The sequence below is a fragment of the Ischnura elegans genome, chromosome 6, assembly GCF_921293095.1.
Source record: "Ischnura elegans chromosome 6, ioIscEleg1.1, whole genome shotgun sequence".
NCBI classification, from domain to species: domain Eukaryota; kingdom Metazoa; phylum Arthropoda; class Insecta; order Odonata; family Coenagrionidae; genus Ischnura; species Ischnura elegans.
Window position 1 is genome coordinate 79,766,277 of NC_060251.1, and position 23,164 is coordinate 79,789,440.

Here is a 23,164-nt window from a genome sequence, read left to right on the forward strand (position 1 = left end):
ACTGTCATTTTGACCTGATGCGATGGTCGTACATGGAGATGATTAGCAAGTTCTACGCTCTTGACAGTGAACCGCCAAACAAATGAAGTTCTACGCTCAAAACCAGGGACATGTGTTCTCATTTCAATGGCTTAAAGGGATACTTCACTCGAAGGAAAACATTTTCTGCAATTATGCCGTTAACCTTCAACATCTGATCGTAAAAAGACCAGCAAGGCAATTTGGTGAAATACTCGTAAGGAGAGACATACGGTAAAATAAATTCCAAATACCTATAAGACTCCCAAATTCCTCGACTCTTCCGAATATGTGAACGCGGTCGATCGGTGGACCAATAAGTAACGATTTTCATTTCCTGGATGGCTGACCGCCCCCCTATATCAGGCGAATGAAAAATTAATCCCTCTCACCCATCCCAACCTTTCGGAAAAAAACCTCCAAAACAACAGACGGACGCACATCCACACATAACATTCATACGAATCCGCCACGTGAAAGGAATGAATCGCGCCGAAGGGGTCAGGTATTGAAGCCTCCCACCCAGGGCTAGTCAAAATACAGGTCGAGGAGTATTTGAAATAGAAAATAACGCTCCAAATTTATTTGAAATGCAAAATACAAAATACCTTTGACTTGGGTATTTGAAAAAAGCTACAAAATATTATTTTAAATATCTTTTAAAATACAAAATACATATGTGTGGAACCTAAGAGATCTTAAAAAATATATATACCGTGCCTTGGCACGTTATGGATAGTTACAAACATGAAGAAAACGATTATAACGAAAACAAACTAATCTCTGAAGCATAATACTACAGAAACGTTATCAGAGCTACTCAAAAAGTATCTTACAAATGTATTTTTTATTTTAGAAAGGTAAAATATAAAAAATCTGCATTTGAAATACAAAATACAAGATAAATTCAGGTCGCGTATTTGAAATACTTAATAAAAATTATGAATGTTCGAGGGTGAGTCAATAAATAAGTTGCAAATGTGTATGTGCCTTATACCGTTTGAAATAACTCGCGCATCTTTTGCCAGAAGATCCATCCAGTGTACAGTGCTCAACTAACCCCCAGTGATTTCCGTATGTTTGGGCCCCTAAAAAATCATTTGGGTGGCCGTCATTTTGATATATATGATGCCGTAATCTATGAGATTACACTTTGGTTGCGACAGCAACCAGTTGAATTCTTTTCTGCTGGCTTTCAAGGACTGTAAAGAGGTAGGATAGTGTCTGAATGTACAGATTGAATATGAGGAAAAGTGAAATAAATATCATAAAGTTACTTTGATTATTTTTGCCAAGATTCAGTTTTGCGACTTATTTATTGACTCGGCCTCGTATTTCAAGGACGTATTTGAAATACTTGTATTCGAAATACTGCTTAGCCCTGGTCCCACCCCTGCACTTCAAAGAAAAAAAGGTTAGACTTACAATCATTCCACACCGTTCCCTTCTCTCCAGCCCACTCAACTTCCGAAAAAACCTTCCCAATAATCGTGCGGTCTTTCCCATTTTCTTGCGAGATATCCCAACCCCTCTCATGAATCGGGGGAGGTTATTTGGGTGGTGGAGGAGTACCACGTAGGGTGCCAGATAGTGGGGTAGCCAGGAATTTCGTTCGGGGGGGGGGTCCAAAACCAGGGTGGATTATTAAAAAAAAATAGGGTGCTAAGTAGAGGGTTTTAAACTAACACTTTTCATAATCGAAACAACTTCATTTGTCAAAGAAATCTTCTGCAAATTCATGATTTTTCAATATTTTATTTTCTTTTATGAAGGAAAGAAATTGTGATTTTATTATTACGGAGGCTTCCGCGGTGAGTTGATTGGTGATAGTTTTCCGGGTTTACACCGCGTTGATTCATGTTTTGCGGACGACAGTTTCGGGCGCGTTCCAGCTCCCATCTTCGTGTCCAAAAAATTTCCGTATGTTTGGGCCCCTAAAAAATCATTTGGGTGGCCGTCATTTTGATACATATGACGCCGTAATCTATGAGATTACACTTTATAGATTACACTTTTATCTTTTGGACCCGAAGACGGGAGCTGGAACGCGCCCGAAACTGTCGTCCGCAAAACATGAATCAACGCGGTGTAAACCCGGAAAACTATCACCAAATTGTGATTTTATATTTTGGGAGGGTATGGACCCCATGGATCTCCCCTCACTCACTCACGCCACTGGTACTAGAGATAGAGGATGAGAGTATAACCGTAGTGTGTATATTTTGTGGAACGGTGTGGCAGGAAACTAAATCACAGAAAAAAATTTATAGGGATCTCAAAGCTTTATTGACAGGCCCAGGTTTCGACAAACTATGTCATTATCAAAGTGTTTACTAAACCGTTTACAGGCCAATGTCCCCATTTGGGAACAGATTTATAAAAATTCATGAAAATTATATTTCGTATCTGTGATTACTTCTATAGCTTTTGTTATGTAAATAAGGTATGGAAATGTTTTTTAAAAGTGAATCGCATGACTTGTGTATACATTGGTATTTAATTATACCTTTTCAAAATTGGTTATGTTCATCACCTCTGTAGTGAGTTTGCGGTTTATTCGATACTTTTCCTACACTCGCATTCCAGTAACAAATGCTTATTTATTCAAAAGATCAATATATATTACACGGTTCAACATAGTTTTTTTGGTCAAGTGTATGTTTCTTTTTCAAGCAACAGAAAAAATTTTGTGGCATGTTCCGATTTGGGAACAAGCTTGAAGAGGCATTTAAATTTTTTTTCGGGTTTTCTTTCGTAATATCTCTTAATTAGTTGTGAAATAAATATGATATGCAAAAAGTAATGAAAATCAGTTAGTAAGTTGGTTTGGCCTTAAAAAGGTTAATATGAGCCAATAAATTCAATTTTTTGGAGATGTATAGGGGTCGTTAACAGTAGTGTGTTTGGTATTGGACATGCTTCTTAGGGATGATCCTCGACTTCAAGCCGAATACGCCAGCTATCGGAGAAAAGTGTCCAAAACCAAGCGCAGTCCTGTTTCCCACACTCTCACGACCTCCAAAACGTCTAAGTAAGTTAGTAATATGTGTTTACTCATCTTATAAATTAATCGTAGCGGGCGTAATTTGATGGAAATCCATAATAGCAGGAATACAAGGATCAACAATTATGCTATTTCCACATAGTAATTTATTGACACCGACCATGGTTTCGTTACAGAGTAACATTATCAAGGTGATAATTTTGATACTTTATCACTCACCTTGATAATGTCACTCTGTAACGAAACCATGGTCGGTGTCAATAAATTACTATTTGGAAATAGCAAAGTTGTTGATCCTTTTATTCCTGCCATCTTATAAATGGTACCGTTCGTTGAAACCTAGGTGGGAAGAATAATTCGCGTCGAAGGGGTCAGGTTTTACAGGTCTTCTCTTCTTCAAAGAAAAGAGATGAAATTTACAATCATTCTACACCGTTCCCTTCTCCCCAGCCCACTCACCTTCGGAAAAACCTTCTCAACAATCGTGCGGTCTTTCCCATTTCCTTGCGAGGAGATATCCCAACCCCTCATTAACCAGGGGAGGTTATTGGGGTGGAGTAGGCAAGGAGGGGTAAAAGGGATAGGAGATGAGAGTATAACCGTGGTGGCGAGCATGGTAAAGTTTTCGCGCGGAGAGAGAGAGAGGGAGAAAAGATAGTAGTAGGAGGGTGAAAAAGGGTAAGGGGGGAGGGTTTTCGTATGGGGAAGGGTATCCCTTCGGAAACAAGGGCACAGCTTTCCAATCTACATATCTCTCAACCCCACGTACAACGCTCAGGGTTCTCTCACTCCCTTTATTCTTCTTCTCCCAGCAAACCTCCCTATCCCATCCATACACACAGACACACACGGGGAACCTCGCCTTCCGCGGAATACCCTCCTCCACACTGTTCCCCTTCTCTTTCCCAATTCAGATGCACGGAACACTCCAGAACTAATCCCACCAGCTCAGCGAGAGATGCTGCTGCTGCCCTCTCTCGTCCGACCCCCGCACTACCCTCCACCCCATCAAACGGAAGAGAAGGGACCCCTACAGACACAACGCTCAGTCAAGGGTGGTTCGCTCTTGCACATACCAACGCGGTGTGCACATACCCTCCGAGCACACACACAGGTCATTCCCAAGAGAGCACGAAATTTGAAATAGGTATTTAGATTGCGTCATAAATATCTTATTTATCCTACGTGTTTACTAAATGCATGCGCAATAGCCTGTACTTCATTTAAATAGAATTGATATTTAATTTTTACAAGTTTAAAGTATACCGGGACTAGCCACGGTGATAACTTATGCGGGAGTCACCCGCAATGCACAAAGATCCACAGAGAAAAAATCATCCCGATCAAGGCGGATGATTAATTTTTACACACAAAATAGGGGCACATGTCATAATTCTCACCAAGTCTACGATGGTGTGCTCTTACTAATGCGGACGTATACCCTAAAATATAAATTTGGTTCCATCCCTAAATGACATAAAATGTTTGATACAAAACTCATCTTCATGCATACATATATATATATACTCTACGAGGGTATCAATAAGAAATAAGTATTATTTGGTTATTGAACGTAATGAATAACAGTCACAGGTGGCCCCGATAAAACTTACTGCCCATAGTCTACGAGGATCTCCGATTTACCTTTGATATACACGATAATCAAAACGCGTAGGGGTATATAATTCGTGAACCGTTGAAAGAGCTGCGGGTTTCATTAGGGAGGATTTTCCGAGGATTAGGCGTAATTCATTAATGAAAATTCATATTTTAAAGACAGAAAAAACCTCTATAAAAATATATACTTATTATTTACGTATATGTAGAGTTTCTTTCGATATGTTTTGATATATATACCAATAGAACCTTTCTTTTAAGTCCTGCTAACGATTGAAGATCATTTACTATTAATACCTCATTTTTGGTATTTTCTCAGGCCATCGGTAGTTAACTGTTACAAAAAACATAAACTACCATTTTCTCAATAGAATTTACTCAGTAATTCACGGCGCTTTTCGACGTGTTCCAGTCATAAATTGGCAAAAATTGATGATGATGCATATGCGTTAAAGCGCGTCTTGAATTTTTAAATAAATTCTGATGAGAATAAGAGTCGAGAGATGGTGATTTTCGGCTCAGTTTCGCTGGAAATTTTTATTTTTTATTTAAAATTACCCACTATTATGTGTTCTGAGATATCTCACGTTACTGTCCTCACCCCAAATTCAACAGTAGATGCGGTGGCGTAGAAGAGAACATGTGTTGCTGTGGAGGTAATTGTTGTTGAATCGGTTCCCCATCGCGGGATACCTCATCGTAATTTTTTCACTAGTTTTCTATCGGTTTACAGGTTTCCAATCATGGCAAAATCGCTGCGATTTCTTTATATACCTATTTTAAATGGTAATGCATCATTTAATAACTTACAAAATTGAACAAGGGTTTCCGTATGCGAGTCATATCCAATTCATCCTTACTCGTTGAAGCAAAAATTGATGCTCACCTCTCGTCTTGCCCCACTCTTGTGCTCTCGCCGGCGACGCATCGCGACGGAGGTGAACCAACTCTCTTAACAATTCCCTCTTTCAACTATTAGACCTCGCTGTCAATTTTCCAAAATGCCCCTAACAGTCTGGAAAATTTCACGAGTTCCCTATCTTGGACCCGCTAATTTTCGCATCCTCATCCTTCACTTGTTTGCAGATGTTCCCTTGCATCACGTTCGGTCACTTTCAAAATTTTTAGGACAAAGTTAGTGACGCCATCCCTGCCTTTCAAGGAAATTTAGTTTCCCTCATTCATTTCGTAGTCCTTGGCGATGCAACGCAAATATTTGTACGCAATTGGAATTGTTTGTACGTAAATATATACCTATGTATTCAAAGGGGGAATTTACTTCATTACAGAAAATTTATCATTCTGATTCAATTTATGCTGGAATTAACGATAGTTACTTGTGCATTTACTGAGTGCTACATCATCTGGTTTTCAGCGGTGATTTGTAGGTTGCGAGTTATAATACTATCAAATCAATATACTAATTCGTAATTTTCTTCTGCTCGTTCTCTCGTTTTGTTTTAGTTTACAGGTTTCTAATTATCGTAAATTCACTGCTATTGCTTTAAATACTTTTTTTAAATGGCAATGAGCCATTTGAAATTTAGGAATTGGGCAAGGGTTAGCGCATCCTACTTACGGATGGCAATATTTTGAAGGTTAGGTATTTGCAAAAGTAACCCAGCGATAAAGTTTGGATAGAAACCCAGCGTCAGTTCTAACGTAATGGTTTAAGACTATCACCAAGGGGCCAATGCGTATCACTTCATAATAAAAATTTAATAATTGGTCTTAATTTCTATTGGTTTTACAAGTTTTGCAGCAGTAAACACCATGCTCATCACTTGCTTCGGGCGGCTAGGAATTCGGAAAAGAGGTGATATTCCTCACCTCTTGGATTGCATATATGAACACCGGTAGATATTTCAAAGCGACGAATCCTCGCCCCTTATAACTCCGCCCACCCCCAAGGAGACTGGGGTAGATTGTCCATGAGGCTCGGCCCCACTTATCTGCAAACATTTTCAATTTAACAAATATTTTCCTCTACGCGATTAATTCCGGCTTTTGTCAACTGAGCCATCAGTAAATTTCATCATTAAGATAACTTTTACCAACTCCTGCGTAGGTTACTGAGTTCACGCTGTTTATACTTAAACAAAAGGAGCCAATTACCCGAATAAAAACAATGTATGCTTTACCGCAAGTTTCCAGCTAGTTCTTTTACGGCGGCCCATTCGGAATACGACTAAAGGTGCTTATGCCCAGAACCAGTTCTCGGTCAAAATATTGGGGGAATTGGCTGGGTAAATATCCCGCCGAAGACACTAAATTTAGAGTAATATTGATAGCTCTGTGGTCTGAGCATCTATCCTGAAAGGAGAAATTATGTTTCGATTCCCAGCCAAGGCGGAATTATTATCCATGAGTATTCGGCCATCATTCCATCTCCTTGCCACCGCTGTGTCAACGTCGTATGTTTGTACTCCTAACTCTTTGTATCATCTTCTACTTGTCATTATGTTTGAATATTCGCTAATGGCGATCTGTGCGAAAGCGAATTTCATCAAACTAAATATTCATATACAACTAAAACCGATGTATCCGAGTATTTGACAATATGTTTCCTTTACATTAAAACTTAAAAAAGCGCTCCAACAGGCCGAGATCAATGGGAATCATAAGAAGAAAATTGTAATTACTTTTACATATTCCTTACGATTTCAACAACCCACAAAGTGCAATTACCTACATTCAAGTTTAGATCTCACCGTCTCAATAGGGTGGTTTCCTATTATTTTTTTATTGCCTAAATCGAAAGATTATTACTCCTGAAATACGCATTTCACGCTTTTAGATTTTTAAATGACGATATCTATTTTTCGTGATTAAATGAAAAGTGAAAATTTTCAAGCGCGCGAAAAAGCAAGGGCTAGCATAAGTATGAATACTGGGAAAAGCCCGTTTGACGTCATTCTGGTTCCCGTGACCTTGGGGTGAGGATATATGCGCCGCTGCGATACAGGCTGCTAGCAGGTAGCAGAGTAGCCTGCTAGCAGGTAGCGCTTGGCTTAAATAAGGATTATAAATACCTTATCAAACTAAGGAAACTTTCCGGCCATGGGCAGTTTTAATAGGTGATTATTTAGGGATGTTTCCTTGAGCTCTGTGCCTCATGCATGCATTGGTAATCTCAGACGATGTAAAACTCCTATCTACTCGTATAGCATTTAAGTCCCTGTGACGTCACGTGGAGTGGCATCGCATCGGCGCCAATATGGCCTTTTTCAAATGAGGTTAAAATTGACCATTGCCATTCGACTAAACTGGGGTTTCTAAAACCAAATAAAACGTATGTTATGAATACACTAACACTCGGTAACGAATCGCAATCAATGCCTTTCGTTTTCTTTGATGAAGGAAACTGCCCTATTCCTATTGGTTCTTTACACTGCCCAATCGGCAATCCTTAATTCCGTTTTATGGACGGAGAGAACGAGGGAATGCAATATCTTCTCCCTTGCGTCTCTTCTCTCAAGCCTACATTCATTTTAGATTCCTCCCTATAGCGTTAACAACATCAAACCCGCCTCCGTTGAAATCTCCACGCGTCAGCTGACTAAGCCCTCCGCCCAAACCACAGCCGACTCAGAAATGGAATGTATTCCGGCATAAATTACTATGACGGGTGGTTCTGAGTCTTATGCGCGCATTAAAAATTCTTATTCTGCAGAGAGGGGATGGTAATAATGTTTGGAAGATTAGCATTTTGAAAATTATGCATCAAAAATTAATAATGAGTGTAGATTTGTGCTTAATAGAGAAAAGTAAATTTCTTTAATGTGGATGGATAATGGTTTAGTGCAATGGATGTGATGGTAGGCCTTCAAACTGTGGTAGAATGTATGGGCAATATGTGTATCATCAAAGTGCGTCTTCGGAGCGTTTGATGCGCTGATTGCAAGAGAGCAGACTTCCTAGTCAACCAATGAAGGGGGAATTGATGGATAAATCGCCAGTATTCACATACCGGGAAGGAGTAATTCTGTTGTCAGGGCTAAAATTATTGAAGAAATTGAATAAATCTCACTATGAATATATCAAAACATTATGAATCGCTTTAAATGACTCGCAGAATTTCCAAGGAGTGTACCCAACACGAACTAGCAGAGTATGATCTCAATCGATAAGGCAGTGAATGTGTATGTATGCTATAAAACTCACTTCCGACCGCTGAATGAGTGACTGACTGATAGATATAAATTTTTGGGATGAACGAGACCAGAAACGACAAAAAGTCATAGAATCGGATCCCCTCTAAAGTCATTAAAAATCCTAGGAAAATTGTCGAAACACTAACTTTTCTTATAAATTCGTTCCAGGCTTGATTTTGTCGAAGGTCGATAGATCCATGATAAAAACACAAGTGGTAATTTCCACACTTATATTCAAAACACAACTAATGTCCTTGATGATGACATAATATACTGAAGAAATGGCCTGTGGTTGTGTTTTGAATAAAATGAAAATTACCATTTGTGTTTTTGTCATGGACTAAATTTTTTATCCATTACAGTGTTGACAACTATCCCATTCCTGTACTGCTTGGGGGCATTTTGGGGTCGAAAATTCGATTTTTCGAATAAGTAATTTTTCGATTCTAGTCGACGTGATACCAATTCCAGGCCGTTCGGAGCACTTAAAAATTTGGTCATATCGTGCGATTTCACTATTTCGTGAATTATTTTCTCCACAACGGAGGGAGATACAAGGGTGCGTCATATGGTTTAACAAAAAATTGCAAAAACTGGCAGGGGGATCAGAAAATGCCACTGACCTTTTGGAATAATTTTTCTATGGAGGCAGAGTCCCAACAGCGAGCGATAATAATAATAGTAAAACGACTTTATTGGACGAGATTGGGACTAGAAAGTCCCATCTTCCATCTAACCCCTCGTCAATCATGAAATATATGCAGTTAAATACATAATGAAGTTGCTAATTAAATTACATGCAGAGAAATTACATAAAGAGACATAGAAGTTCCATTTTCAATCAATAAATAAAATTATAAGTTAAAAAATTGACTATTAACCATGTGTTAGAAGATGTTAGCAAACGTGGGAAAAACCTAAGGATATTAACTGTCGTCCTTATTGGAAAAACCCCACTGCAGGAAAACGCCCACACAAGGAGGGGGGCGTGGAAAACCTGAAGCGAGTTATGAAGGATAACACATTAATGAGCGTCTCTTGTGAAAGGTGATAACTCTCAAAGACATTCACTATGAATGAAAAAGAATAATGACGATCAAGCAGGTGCATCTTGACTCAAACGTAATTTCAGTTTTAATTACGTCAGCCTAAATCACAATTTTGCCTGCTGGGCACTGTGCGGAGGAAAAACGAAGTACTTAAGTGTATTAGGGAATCAGTGGAAATAGCGCCTGACTTTATTGAAGTGAAAATTAATACAAGGCATATTCATAAAGTAAGGGCCGTTTGCTTATATTTAAATATTGGCGCTTCAGAACACAGTTGAGCTCCTGCACCGCCATCTGACGATTCATTAATAAGTCATAGCAGCATACTTATTGTTTCAGATGTTGTTTGCTTGCCCGTGCATGCAAACAACGATGTCCGCGATAATCGTTCATCCCGCCAACTGTGAAGTGCGTTCTGTCGTACGATTCTTGTATGCAAAAGGATTGTCGTCGGGAACTCTTTGACCACCCACCGTAAAGTCCTGATATCGATACCTCCACTGCAAAAACGCGCAACAATCGCCCACCGAATCATCATCTAGTAGCTCAACAATACGAATCCGCTCAGCTGGCAGTGTCCAGTGTCTGGCAGTGCATAAACGCTCACCTACAAGCTTGGAGAAAAGGAGATGAGCGTTTATGCACCGGACACTGCCAGCTGAGCGGATTTGATTCGGTGGGCGATTGTTGAGAGTTTTTGCAGTGGAGGTATCGATATAGCACCTACCGACTACTTCCTCTTCTTCCACTTGAAGCAGTGGCTCGTTATACGTTTCGAAACCGAAAAGGAACTCATGAACGGTGTTTTCAATTGGTTCAAGTCTCAGGCGGCGAAATTCTATGCAAAGGGGTTAAAGGATCTGGAGCAGAGGTACTAAAAATACTTAGAAGTCAACGGCGATTATGTAAAGTGAAGTAGGTTTGTAGCCAATTAAAAGTGCCAATAAAATGTGTTTCATATGAGTATATTTTTCCTGTGGACAAACGGCCATTACTTTATGAACATACCTCGTATAGTTTGTGAAGTTTTCATACATTTGCGGAAATATATTTTGAGTAATTAGAGGAGAAATATTTTGTTATACTCAGTGGAGCATGACTCCATCATTTCGAAACTCGAGAGTCTAGTGGATCTGATGGCAGCTGAATATATTCAATTTGGTGTTTTATTTCGTCCACTGAGCCCATTATCGCCTTACTCTCGACTGATGTAAAACGTTTGAAACGATATATTCCAAAGTAATTCCGTTCCATTCCATGTATTGCTATAGTGGTTGGATCGCTTACCTCACTAAAGAGATTAATTCTCAAATAAAAAATACCATTTAGAAGCAATTCTTGAAAACATAAAGACCTACACTTTTTTACATGCCCAACTAAACAAATTGGATAATATTCTCGGGTAATTTATAAAAAAAGGATAAACTTTCAAAAACGTTACATCAATAGCTATTTGCTATTTTCAAATATTCATCTATGCAATCGTTATTCTTCATTTCCACAACAACCACCGGCTATATAAATATGACTCGTTAGCAAAATGAAGACCTACCACAAGAATAACTTCACTTGGCACAATATTTTTTCTCTTTCACTAGCTACTATTGGCTCTCATGAAGCTATACTGTCCATCATTACATTTTATGATAGTTTCATTGCTGCTTTCGTAAATATCACATTTAACCGATCAATTTCAAATCGATAAGTTAGACCAAACCAACTTCCAGCTTGAATCGCTGAGTGAGTTATTTACTTACTCATTTAAGTAGTAATTCAACCCGAGGGTTGGTTAGGTTATTTGAGGATAGAGCTCACCCCAAACTCAGCAATAGGCGTGCAAGTATCCAAAATTCAGGGTAGAGGGCAGTATCTTTCTCTGAGCCGGCGTTCAATAAATTTTAACGAGAATTCGATCCCGTAACTCTTCAATTAGTAGCTTACCTTACCCACTTATTTATAAAATGCAAAACATTCAAGAGTGATGGAGTGGAATCTTTCTAAATTAAAATAATTACTTCCAATTTTCCACGATTATAAAATGTATTATGACTTAAGTTACTACATCAACGTTACTACATCATGTTCAAGGTACCGTTTATACCTACATCATCTTCTTACACGTTACTACGTCATCTTCGAGGTACGATTTATACCTTGAAGATGATGTAATAGCATTGAAGTCTTGATCGAACGATTCGAACGACACCTTTTTTTATTTTTTAAATTGAAAGCAGAACATTTAAACTACCCCCTGAGAAATTTTAAAGAAAATAAAAGGTGGCCTTTTTTAGTAATAAATTGTTAAATAATGACTAATTTTTATTGTTTAAACAAGTCCTTTTTGTTTATTATTGCTTCAAATTACTTGCAAGTTATGCCAGAATGTGCATAAATGAATTTTCTTCAAAATAAAACAATAACTACTGCATTACAGGCCATGGTTCCTTACTAATCAGCATTTATGTGATTTTTCATTTTTTACTCTGAGGCCTGACACTGCTATGTTCAAAGGATGGTAACTTTATGATGGTTCGGTTCTGAGCTGAGATAAAGGCATCATTATTCATCATAAGGATACTGCTTTCACATATATAAATTTCAGAGAAATCGGTGATGGTCACCTGACATGATTTTGCACTATCTGCCTGATTTGAGATGAAATGGCCCCGTTACAAATTTTATAATCGTGGAAAATTGCAAGTATTTATTTCAACACTAATTAATATTCGGTCAACTGAGGATAATATTCACTTCTGTTTTTTTTAACTCCTCCGTTTGCCATGTATTGAAAAAAAATCGTAGAGAAACCAAGGAAAGATGAAAACATTTTGGCGAAAAGCGGAAAATAATCGGAAATTTCATTTCTTTTGCCCTTTGGTGGTTAGGTTACCCTATTTATCATTCTATTCCACATTCTTTCTTTTTCCTGGGCAGGCAGTCTAACCTGTGCCACTTGTCACTTGATTAACTGAGGAAAATATTTAATCCCTTTTTTTTACTCCTCCGGATGCTATTTACTAAACAGAAAACGTATAGAAACCGGGTAAAAATGAAAATATTTTCGGGAAAAGCGGAAAATATACTAAAAAATACTATTTGTTTTACTGAGTGCTCAGTGTTCATCCTTTGTATCTTTCTATTCTTTCCTTTTCCTTTTTCACAGGCAGTCTTTGTCCTTTCTTTCTCTGGCATTCTCCGGTGCCATTACATTGCTTCTCGCACCAGTCTCCTCCTTCCTCTGTGGAGCAGACCTCTCTCTCCCTAGCATCGGCTTCGGGTCCGAGGTCGAGAGATGGGGGCGGAGTGGGAGGAACGGGATGCTGGCCAGAGAATGGGATCTTTCCTTTTAAGCCCATCATAAAGTGAACTCTCCTCCACAGCATCCCCCGTCTTCTCTCTCTCTCTCTCTATCTGGACCAGTCTCACTCCTTTTCCTCCCGTTCTCCCCAATACCTCCGCTCCCACTTCACAGACGACTACACCAAACCCATCGCGGTATTGTTAGCCACCCTCCCAATGTGACCTCTGCTCCTTTGCAGTCGGTGTTTAAACTAGCAGTGTGACTCCATATTGGCTAGAGGCCAGGTGTAAAGAAATCATAATGTTATATAGAGTTTTGATTTTTAGGCAACATATTTACGAAAAAAAACTCTTGAGAAATACTGACGACCAATCAGCCTGGCGAATGCAGTGGTTAATCTGCATAGACTGTCACTATTTAATAAGAACTTCTGTTGACATAACATCATCAATGTCATCATTTACGACCGCCATCAGGAAACTTCCTCTTTAATTCCCTTTTTCTTTGTCCACCCTTCCCAAATAGCATATGAGCGGATGAGGCGTTCATAGAAGTGGAGTATTATGTATATCTGAGTGTATTTAATCAAGTTTTATTTTTTTGTCGTTGTTTCTTGTTCCACTTTCTTATTTATCCATTTGTTTAAAAATCCAATGTAAAAGGTCTCATGTAATGTTTTTGGGTTTATTGCAAATAAATAAATTAATTAATAAATAAAAGAAAATGATCACAGAACTAAAAAATCATGATTTTATAAAGGTGTCCAAGACCTATGCTCCAAGACACTGAATCAACTATAAACGCAGAGGTCAAGAGAAAGAAAAAAAACTCAATATAGGTGTTCCACAAAAATCTAAGAAAAAGTTTGAAAACAAAATTTTCTGAAATCGGTGTAGCGATTATTAGAAGATCCGGACGTCCGAATATTTAGACGTTTAATTGGATTCACTTTTGGAACAGGTGATTATTGAGATGACAAAAATCCCCGCATCATTCTCAATACCAAAACGAATTCATACGGATACTGACACGAAGGGATGACAGTGTCTCAGCAGGTGAATATTTGTGACACATTATAGACTAATCGGCATCCATATAATATACTCTGGCATTTAAAGTATCTTAGGTATTTACACGAATATAAGCCGATAGTTCAACAACCCAGCGTGTTATAATGGGATTATATAATCCTCATATGCCGCAATGGAGTATCACAAAAAAAATGAAGCGAGGAGGTTGTAAAGGAAGTCCGCTTTATATTAATGCTGCAAATCTCGTTTCATGGATTTTTTATTTAAAACATGGGTAAAAAGTTTATTTTAACGCATTTACAGCAAAGTTCTTAATGTCATTGAATCAATCATTATTGCTCTCTTTTGAACTCCTCACGTTGCGTACCGGGGTATTTAAATTCCTAGGAACGCCGATGAGATTGGAAATATGTGCCTATTATGGGCGTAATGCCTCTGGTTTAAACATTGTTCAAAAGCTAATGTTTAGAATATAACTTTACCCAATCAAACGTTATGATGCATCAATTCATTATGAATAACGAACAACAGCTGAAAACATACTAATGAATACGTATTGTACGCTTTAAAATTGTTTAGGTTGACGCGCCTAAATGACGAGAATCTTCGTCATCCGTCCGGAACGTTCGGGAAAAAAATGACGAGAATTCTCGCCATCCGTACGCAACGTACCCCATTCGTTGCTTATAGACCTGGCCCACATCATCATTCTAGTTAAAAACTACAGTATATAAAGCAGGCATAATTTTCTCAGGGGATCCTGCAGTTGATAGATGATACAATTATATCAGAGTGATAATCAGCGAAATAAACATTTAAAAAAGGTATATTCCTTATTTTTTTCCCTGATGTTTCGAGTAGGTAGACACCGTAGATGGAGAAAAAGAACTCTTCTCGCCAGATAAGAGAAGTAGAGAAGAATAAAAGAAATTCTCTCGGAAGGTTTTGTTGATTAGTGGACTGGGAATGGGAGAGCATTGGAGTGGTGTTGGAAAGTAATTCGTAGCTCCACCCTTTGCCTCCACTTCGTAGGATAAGGAGAAAATGAGGGGGTAGTAAAAATCCTCTTTCTCTCGTGTGTACCCCCACCTCCGTACCGCTCCTCCACCAACACTCGGAGACCGTCCAGTCGCCCCAGGCTTCTCCGACGTCCCGACTTCTTTTTCCGGTAAGAGCCGCAATGCTGCAAGCCATACGTTCGGGCATCAAGGAGCGCGCGGTGAGGGAGAAAGGGCCCCCAGGGTGGTTCGGACGGGAAGAGGGTGGGGGAAGTCCTCGGTTCAACGCGAGGAAGGGGTGTGGGTGAGGCGACCTCCGGGGATGGAGCGGGATTAAATCGGGTGATGGGCCATCGGGTCAGCCGAGGGTGTCCAGGGTGAGGTCTTCGAATCGGACGGGGAGGCTGGAGAATTACGGAGTCAGGAGTGACAACGTCACCGCGTTTCCTGTGGTCTCCGAGGGACGGTAATGGTTTGGAGGTGGGGAACAACGTGGATTACATAATTTTGGGCATAGGTATATCTCCTCTATTTATGTAATGTAAACCTTATAATCTTGGTAAAATTGCGAGTAAAAGAGCAAGTATAAGTGCAAGTATAAGTGCTAGTAAAATTGCAAGAAAAAGTGCAAGTATAATTGTAATAAAATTGAAAGATTGTGCTTATTTCTATGTGGAAAAACTCCGCTCCATCACGCTTGAATCTTCGGATTTTATTTAATTTTGGAGATAATTCCTCCGTTTGGCAATCAATCTATGACATAGTGGAAAAACGGTCGGCAAAAAATGAAGAATATGACAAGCTTATACTGCGTCTAAAATTAGATAGTGGAGCTAATGAAATGAGTAATTCTGAAAATTAAGGAAAACCCTGCTGCAAATATTCATACTATGCATGGATAAAAATAATTTTGTGAACATTTCTCCGATTTTATCTCCTACCATTAACTCTATGAGAAATTAAGTAATCATTAAAAGGAGGAAATTTTCATTCTATTAATTTGCGGCTAAATTTGGTGGTACGCATGATACATTATATTCTGTAAAATAAGAAAACGCTACGGTAAAATGGGGGAGACTGGAGAATTACGGAGCCAGGAGTGACGTCACCACGTTTCCTGTGGTCGCTGAGGGACGATAATGGTTTGGAGCTGGGGAACACTGTGTATTACATAATTTTGGAGGTATTGAAATAAATTCCAGCAAGATTAAAATATTTATATTATAATCGTGAAAAATTGCAATTAAAATTGCAATTTTAATTGCAAGACAAATGATTGAAAATTTCCACGTTAATAAAATAAATCCGTGCGGCTAAAATTTAGTGGCTGTTTTACACGGGGCACGTACTTGCACAATCTGACGTGTGTACGAAGGCGCAGTCAAAATTGCGTCGTGTAAAGCGCTGAATTGCTACAAAACGCATGCGAAAATGCGTGGACGTTAGATGGAAAAATAGTCCCAATTCTAATTTCGTTCATGCATTCGCGCAATTCCACGCCATTTCTGGAAGGAATGCAGCTCTAATCTGCGCAATTCCGTGCTCCGTGTAAAACGGCATTAACAGCGCACCTTATGAAGTTCGTCATTCTGATAAGTAAACCCTGAACTTTTCGGAAAAATCCTGTTACAGATGTTTGAATTACGTATGTATAATTTTGTGATAATTACTCAATTTCGATTTCCTCGAGTTCGAGGTCTTCGAATCAGACGGTATGGAGAATTACGGAGCAGAGTTAGGAGTGACAACGTCACCGCATTTTCTGTGGCCTCCCCGAGGCAATAATGGTTTGGAGGAGTGGAACGCTGTGGATTACATAATTTTGGAGAAATTTTCTCCGTTTGGTATAAAATCAATGGAAAAATCAAATTAAATGGTGAGAAAAAAATGAAGAAATTAGTAGTGCAGCTCATAAAAATTTGACATTCTGGAAAGTAAACCCTGAACCTTTCGGGAAAACCCTGCTTCAAGTATTCGTATTTCAAATTGTTTTGTATAATTTTGTGTATATTTCTCAATTTCGATCTCATATCATCAACACTTCGAGAAAGTGAATAATCATCGAAAAGATGAATCTTTCACAATCTTACCCTGCGGTAAAATTTGTTAGAGCGCAATATATGGATATAATATTTTACAAAATAGAATAATCGATACGGCAAACAATCTATGCGCCGCATTATAACGTTCTTGAGCGATAATTCATCACGGAAACCTTTTAAAAATATATTGTGTACTGTTAATGTTCATTAAATAAGTGACGTTCTTATTTTCAGTCTCTCCTATGGCCGCGGGTGTATTCCCATTAATCAATCATTTGAGTGACAAGAGTTTCAATTGATGGTGACAACAAATTCACAACACAGCGGCACAGACACACTGACTACTATCACCGCAAAAAAGGTAGAACGCTGAAATTTATGCATTTGCATGAAACTGCGCCGAAGCTCTATATGGTCGTGTCGTATACCGTTTCACACATGTTTCATTTGATTTCAAAAATGAGTCATTAAACATGGTTTGAACGTAAACGCTTCAACGGTCAAAAGAGTGAGGAAGAACACGCGAAAAACTATGAGAACGGCGAAACAGTTGTCTTCTCCATCTCGCCACGCGTAAAATGTTTGTTTGGTACATTTTATTGTATTTTTCATAGAGAGAATATAAATTACTATTATTATTGTAGTATTCTACCGATTAAGGTAGGTTTCCATGGAGTACTAAAGAAGTGATCTGGGAGCCTCCCTTTCCTTCCATCACTGCCTTCTTCAGTTCACTGTAAGGCTTACTCCCTTTCAATCTATCTAAAAATCCTATAACTTTCATCCCCATCCTCGTTTACCTTACTTTTTACCATACCTCGCTTACCCTTTAACACAGTGTTCAACATCCCGTCCCCGTTAAGCACTCGCTCCATCCAAACCTTCCGTCTCCTCCGTATCTCATCTAAAAGATGCCTCTCCTCTCCCACCATGTCCAGCACTTCGTCGTTTCTCCTCCTCTCTATCCATTTCACCTTCCCCGTTCTTCTCCTTTCTACTCCATTTCTACTTTTTACTCCCTTTCAATCCATCTAAAAATCCTATTCTCTTCCTCAAAGTTACGTATGCTATGTGAAAAAAATATTTCAAAATTTGTCATGAATGGAATGTTTATATTGTTCCTATTCCTTAAAACAAACTACAAAAACGAAAATAGCCAGTTTTGTAGCGTGCATTGCCACGGATGAATCTTTAAATAAAAAAATCTGTAAACAATTTTTAAATATTCGTTAATGTAGTCAAATAAACAATGAGTAAAACGATATACGACACGACCATAAAGAGCTTCGGCAGAATTTCATACAAATGCTTAAAGTTCAGCGCTCTACCTTTTTTTCGCCGATAGTAGTGCATAAATACCTCAGAACTACGACTGAAGGTTATTGTCTTCCTGACCAAAACTGTGCGCAACTAAGTACCTTTAATATTCGTTAGCATAAAACTTACGATTAATTAAAGGGATATGAGCTCTACCACTTATATTTATAAACAGTTATAAACAGTAAGAAATTGTAAAAATTAACAATTTTTCGGCGATTGGAGATACTTTTTTTAACTGTTCATAAAAATTATGCTGTAAATGATATCCTAGGGGTGTTTGAAACAATCGGAAAGGCTGGAGAATTATGGCCCCCTTTCGAGAAATACAACGTCACTGTGTTTATTCGGGCTTCTGAGGAATGATATGGCCACAAAAGGGCAGAAGGTGGAGTACACTAACAATTACATAGGTATGGAGATTTATCTCCATTTCGGAAAACAATAGATTGCGCTGTCAGAAATTTGCTGGTTCAGGCGTGACTTCGTGGAATTTGCAAATCATTATGAACGAAAAGTAAGGACTTATCAATACAACAATCATAATATTTTTATGAGACAATGGTTTCCACTTTGAATGTTATCATGTACATAAAGCTTATGCAAAACCACACAGGTATTTCAAGCAAATCGGAAAATACGGTCGAAAGCAAGGCAGAAGGGTCCCTGGAGGGAAGGGAAGAGGGTTTGGGCTTGTTGCTTATGAGGGAAGGGGTGGACGAGAATATGTATGAGGTAGGGAACAGTGTGGATAATTTTGGAGATTTCAGAACAACTCGGCCTAAAAACACTGACTATCATATAAGAACATAAGAATTACTGCTGACGGTTGCCATCTTCCTGGCACAAAATATGCTTTCCGGTTTTTCTCTCTCAGCTTTCCGAAATGAATTATCACTTATGAACTCAAACATAATACATACTGATTGTTTACCGTAGCATTTTTCCTATTTTGAAAAATATAATCTACCAAGCACTACACCAAATTTAGCCGCAGGTCAAGGTTGTGAAAACTTCGTCCTGTCGATGATTACTCACATTTCCATAGTGTTAATGATAGGAGATAATTTTAGAGAAATATGATAAAATATACAAAAAATACACAGTAAGAATATTTACAGCAGGGCTTTTCCTACTTCGCAGAATTTCCTCTTCGGTATCCTATCAATTAAACAATGACAATGTAAACCGTCAGCAATAAATGAATAATGTGGTGATTTTATCCTAATGTTAAGATTTGACAGTTCTCATGAAAATAACAGGAAAAACCTAGCGGTAAATATTACACGGTTTGTGCGTGGAAGCTCCATTGTGATCATATATCTTGGTAACAAAATAAAAATATTAATAAAATAATTTATTCTATCATCTTGTGTCTTTTCTCAGGCCAAGGATTGATTCCAATTTATCAATTACACGAGTGACATAAGTTCAAATTGAAATTAACAATTAAAAAGAAGTTCATGACACATTGGCAGAGAAACATTGAATATCACGTAAGTACATCAGATTTATCACCGAAGATTACCGTCTTTCCAACCAAAAGTGGGATCAGCGATTGTTATTCCAGTTTTTGGCATAAAACAAATATTATGATTCATTTGAGCTCTTTGAATCCGTAGCGTAGGCTGGAAAATTACGGCCCGGAGTCAGGAGTGATATCGTCGCCGCGTTCTCTGTGAAATCTGCGGACAATGGGTTTTCGGAGGGGAATAGTAACAATTTCATAAGCTTGGATATATTGACCATCGATTAGGTACTATACTCGGTAGGTACCCTATAGATTAATCTTTTCATTTTCATTGGTTACAAAATCCTGATTATTGATGTTTGGTTCATTGGCGTTAAAAATATCGTGGACCTATCATAAACGACATTGAGAAGCTTAACTCACTACTTATAATTATAACGGTAAGTAGTGAAAATGTTTTCACCATAAATATTATTACGAAAAGTGGGTTAATATTTCCTTCGTTTGTGCGAAAATGTCTTACAAATTACCCGTTGTACCCAACTGAGTTAGACCCACTTAAAGTAATCCACCTACAGGGTATTTACCCGGCCATCATAAATTACATTAATATTTCAGCATCAAATTGGAGGCTGTATTAACCTCTCGAGAAATTAAATCGAAAATAGAAGCTTGAACGAGGTGGAAGAGTTCCATACTAGCAATGATAACTCTTCGTAACTAACAGACAATTCCAGACTTCCACAATTTATTTGATAAGAAATACGACTAGCTTTGGCTACCAGACCATTATCAGCAATTAAAAACAATTTCGTCATTAATGTACTTGATAATGGTTTGATAGCCGAAAGCGGTCGTAATATTTGTAAATTAATTGTGGGGACCACGAAGTGTAATCATTGATAATTCACGAGGAAATTCCAAAGATTTCTATTATTTACAGCTCGTCCATTCATTAAATCAAATAATAATTATAGAATCTATCGTCGACGAAAAGAGTCAGCCGTGGCAAATCTCAAGCGTGATCCTGGGTAAGACAAGTGATTTCCAATTACAGCCCGATGACATCGCCCCGCGAGGTGAATTCCCCTCTTCAATAAATTGCCACCGAGAGAAGGTTCAAGCGGACCTCTTTTTGGGGAGCGAGGAAGAAGAGCTTCCGCAAAATTATTCACTCGTTTTGGACCCCCGCAAGGGGATAGGAGGGAGGGAGGGGGCCGTGAATCGACCACCCGAATTCATCGCCGAGCGCCCGAAACATTTTTCATCCTCGAATTAATCCCAACGCTTTTACCCAAAAACGGACTTTCTTCTTAGGAAAAGTGAAAAAATAATGGGGCGGCAGTTTTCCTGAATGGCGACCGTGCCTTATTTCCTAGCGGGCGGAAGGAATTTTCGTCCCAGGCACGCAAGAGGGAAGGTCTCGCATGGGTGGTGGCAAAGGGAGGATCCGTGCGAGGAAGCAAGGAGTTGCGAGCGGAGAGGGCCAGGGCTAAATGAAGTGGCATATTTAAGGGTAATATTTAATGAGTCTCCCTCTTTCTCTCCCTCCACCCCGTATATAGAACGACTACCACGACCCCGGAGCGCGCGCGCACGAAAAGAAAAAGATAATGAGGACTGAAGGGATTAGTAGGGGAAAAAATGAAGGAAGGAATGAATTATGCCGCGAACTAAAACGCTCTCACAATTAGGTCTCTATCAAAATGGAAAGCTCGTGCAAAAGCAAATAATACATGAGTGGTTCCACTTTGAAAATTCGCTCCCAAACAATGGAAGAGTTGGGTATTTGATACGAGTGATTCTAGACCCGAACTAACAAAAGGAAATAATGAACTGATCACTAAGGCGAGAGGTAAAATGAATTCCTTTTCATATTTCTAAATTAAAATTATAATTCAACTTTTCAGATCTTTCCAGGAAAGCGGGTGGTGATACTTGAATGCTACATAACATCAGATAATATCATTTTCAACACTAGCTTTAACAAAAAATCTTATATATTGTGATTAAAATGAATTTTTGGTAACTGGCATGACAAATATTTGATTAATTATTCGGTCAAAAGTCTTAAAAGAAATCTAAATACAGCCTAAATCTGATTTAAGTTTATCATAGAAAGAATAAATTAAAAACAATTCGATGAAGAATATTTATAGGACAAATTTCTATGGCAATTTACTAATTATTTATGCTAAAAATAAATTTTCAACCAGTTATCGCGAGAAATACTGGTTATATTTAAAACAGTTAATTTGTGCGTGCACCCCAATCAAACATACTGGAAGGCTAGTTAACTTTATTTCATCATATATCTGGAAATCTTTCCATCCATCAATAACTTTTCATATTTTTTTATCAATAACTTAAATATGAAATCAATTATCAATATCAATAACTTAAAATATGAAATTAATGCACCCATTTGCATAGAATTTGACGCCTCAAATTGAAATAGTTCACGCATAATCATGTTGTATTCTGAATGAAAATCGATTGCTATATAGACATATAAACTAAAATATTTTCTACGGAAGATTGGTGTAGCGTATCATCAGATATTTACTTTTCTGAAAATGGTGTTAAGTAACACGAATGCCCAATCCAGTATTTTTACCTTTCCCGTTCAAAGTAGTATTTTTTATCGCAGTTACTGCAATATTTTTACCGGATGAGTGATTATATTCCTTTCATTATGGAATTAGATTTAAAAAACAGTGTCATCACATTCAGATTGGTTTAATTTGCTTCGAAAAGTTTACAGAATTCCTTTCGTTTTTGTAAATTAACTATCATTGTTTGAATGAAAACGGTAATCCTTGATCCGCACAGTGAAGAAAATAAGACTAGATAGCCACACACAGCCATATACGACGTTCAGGTATACCTTGGATCGATGAATTGTACAATCCATTTCACTCTAGAAACCGCTAGTGGGAGAACGAAACCTTAAAAATGAACAAAATAACTCCTCCAAGTATACGGGTAATATGTCTTTTATCCTTGTCCCAAAAATAATGACAGGTGGAAACTGTGCGAGAAGAGTTATGGGGCGACCTCAAAGCAGCACCCAGTAGAAGAGGAAGCGAGCCGAAACGGAAGAAAACATGTTGGGCCGGCACATGTGCGGAGGGGAAGCAGAAAATTGTTTGCGAAACTAGC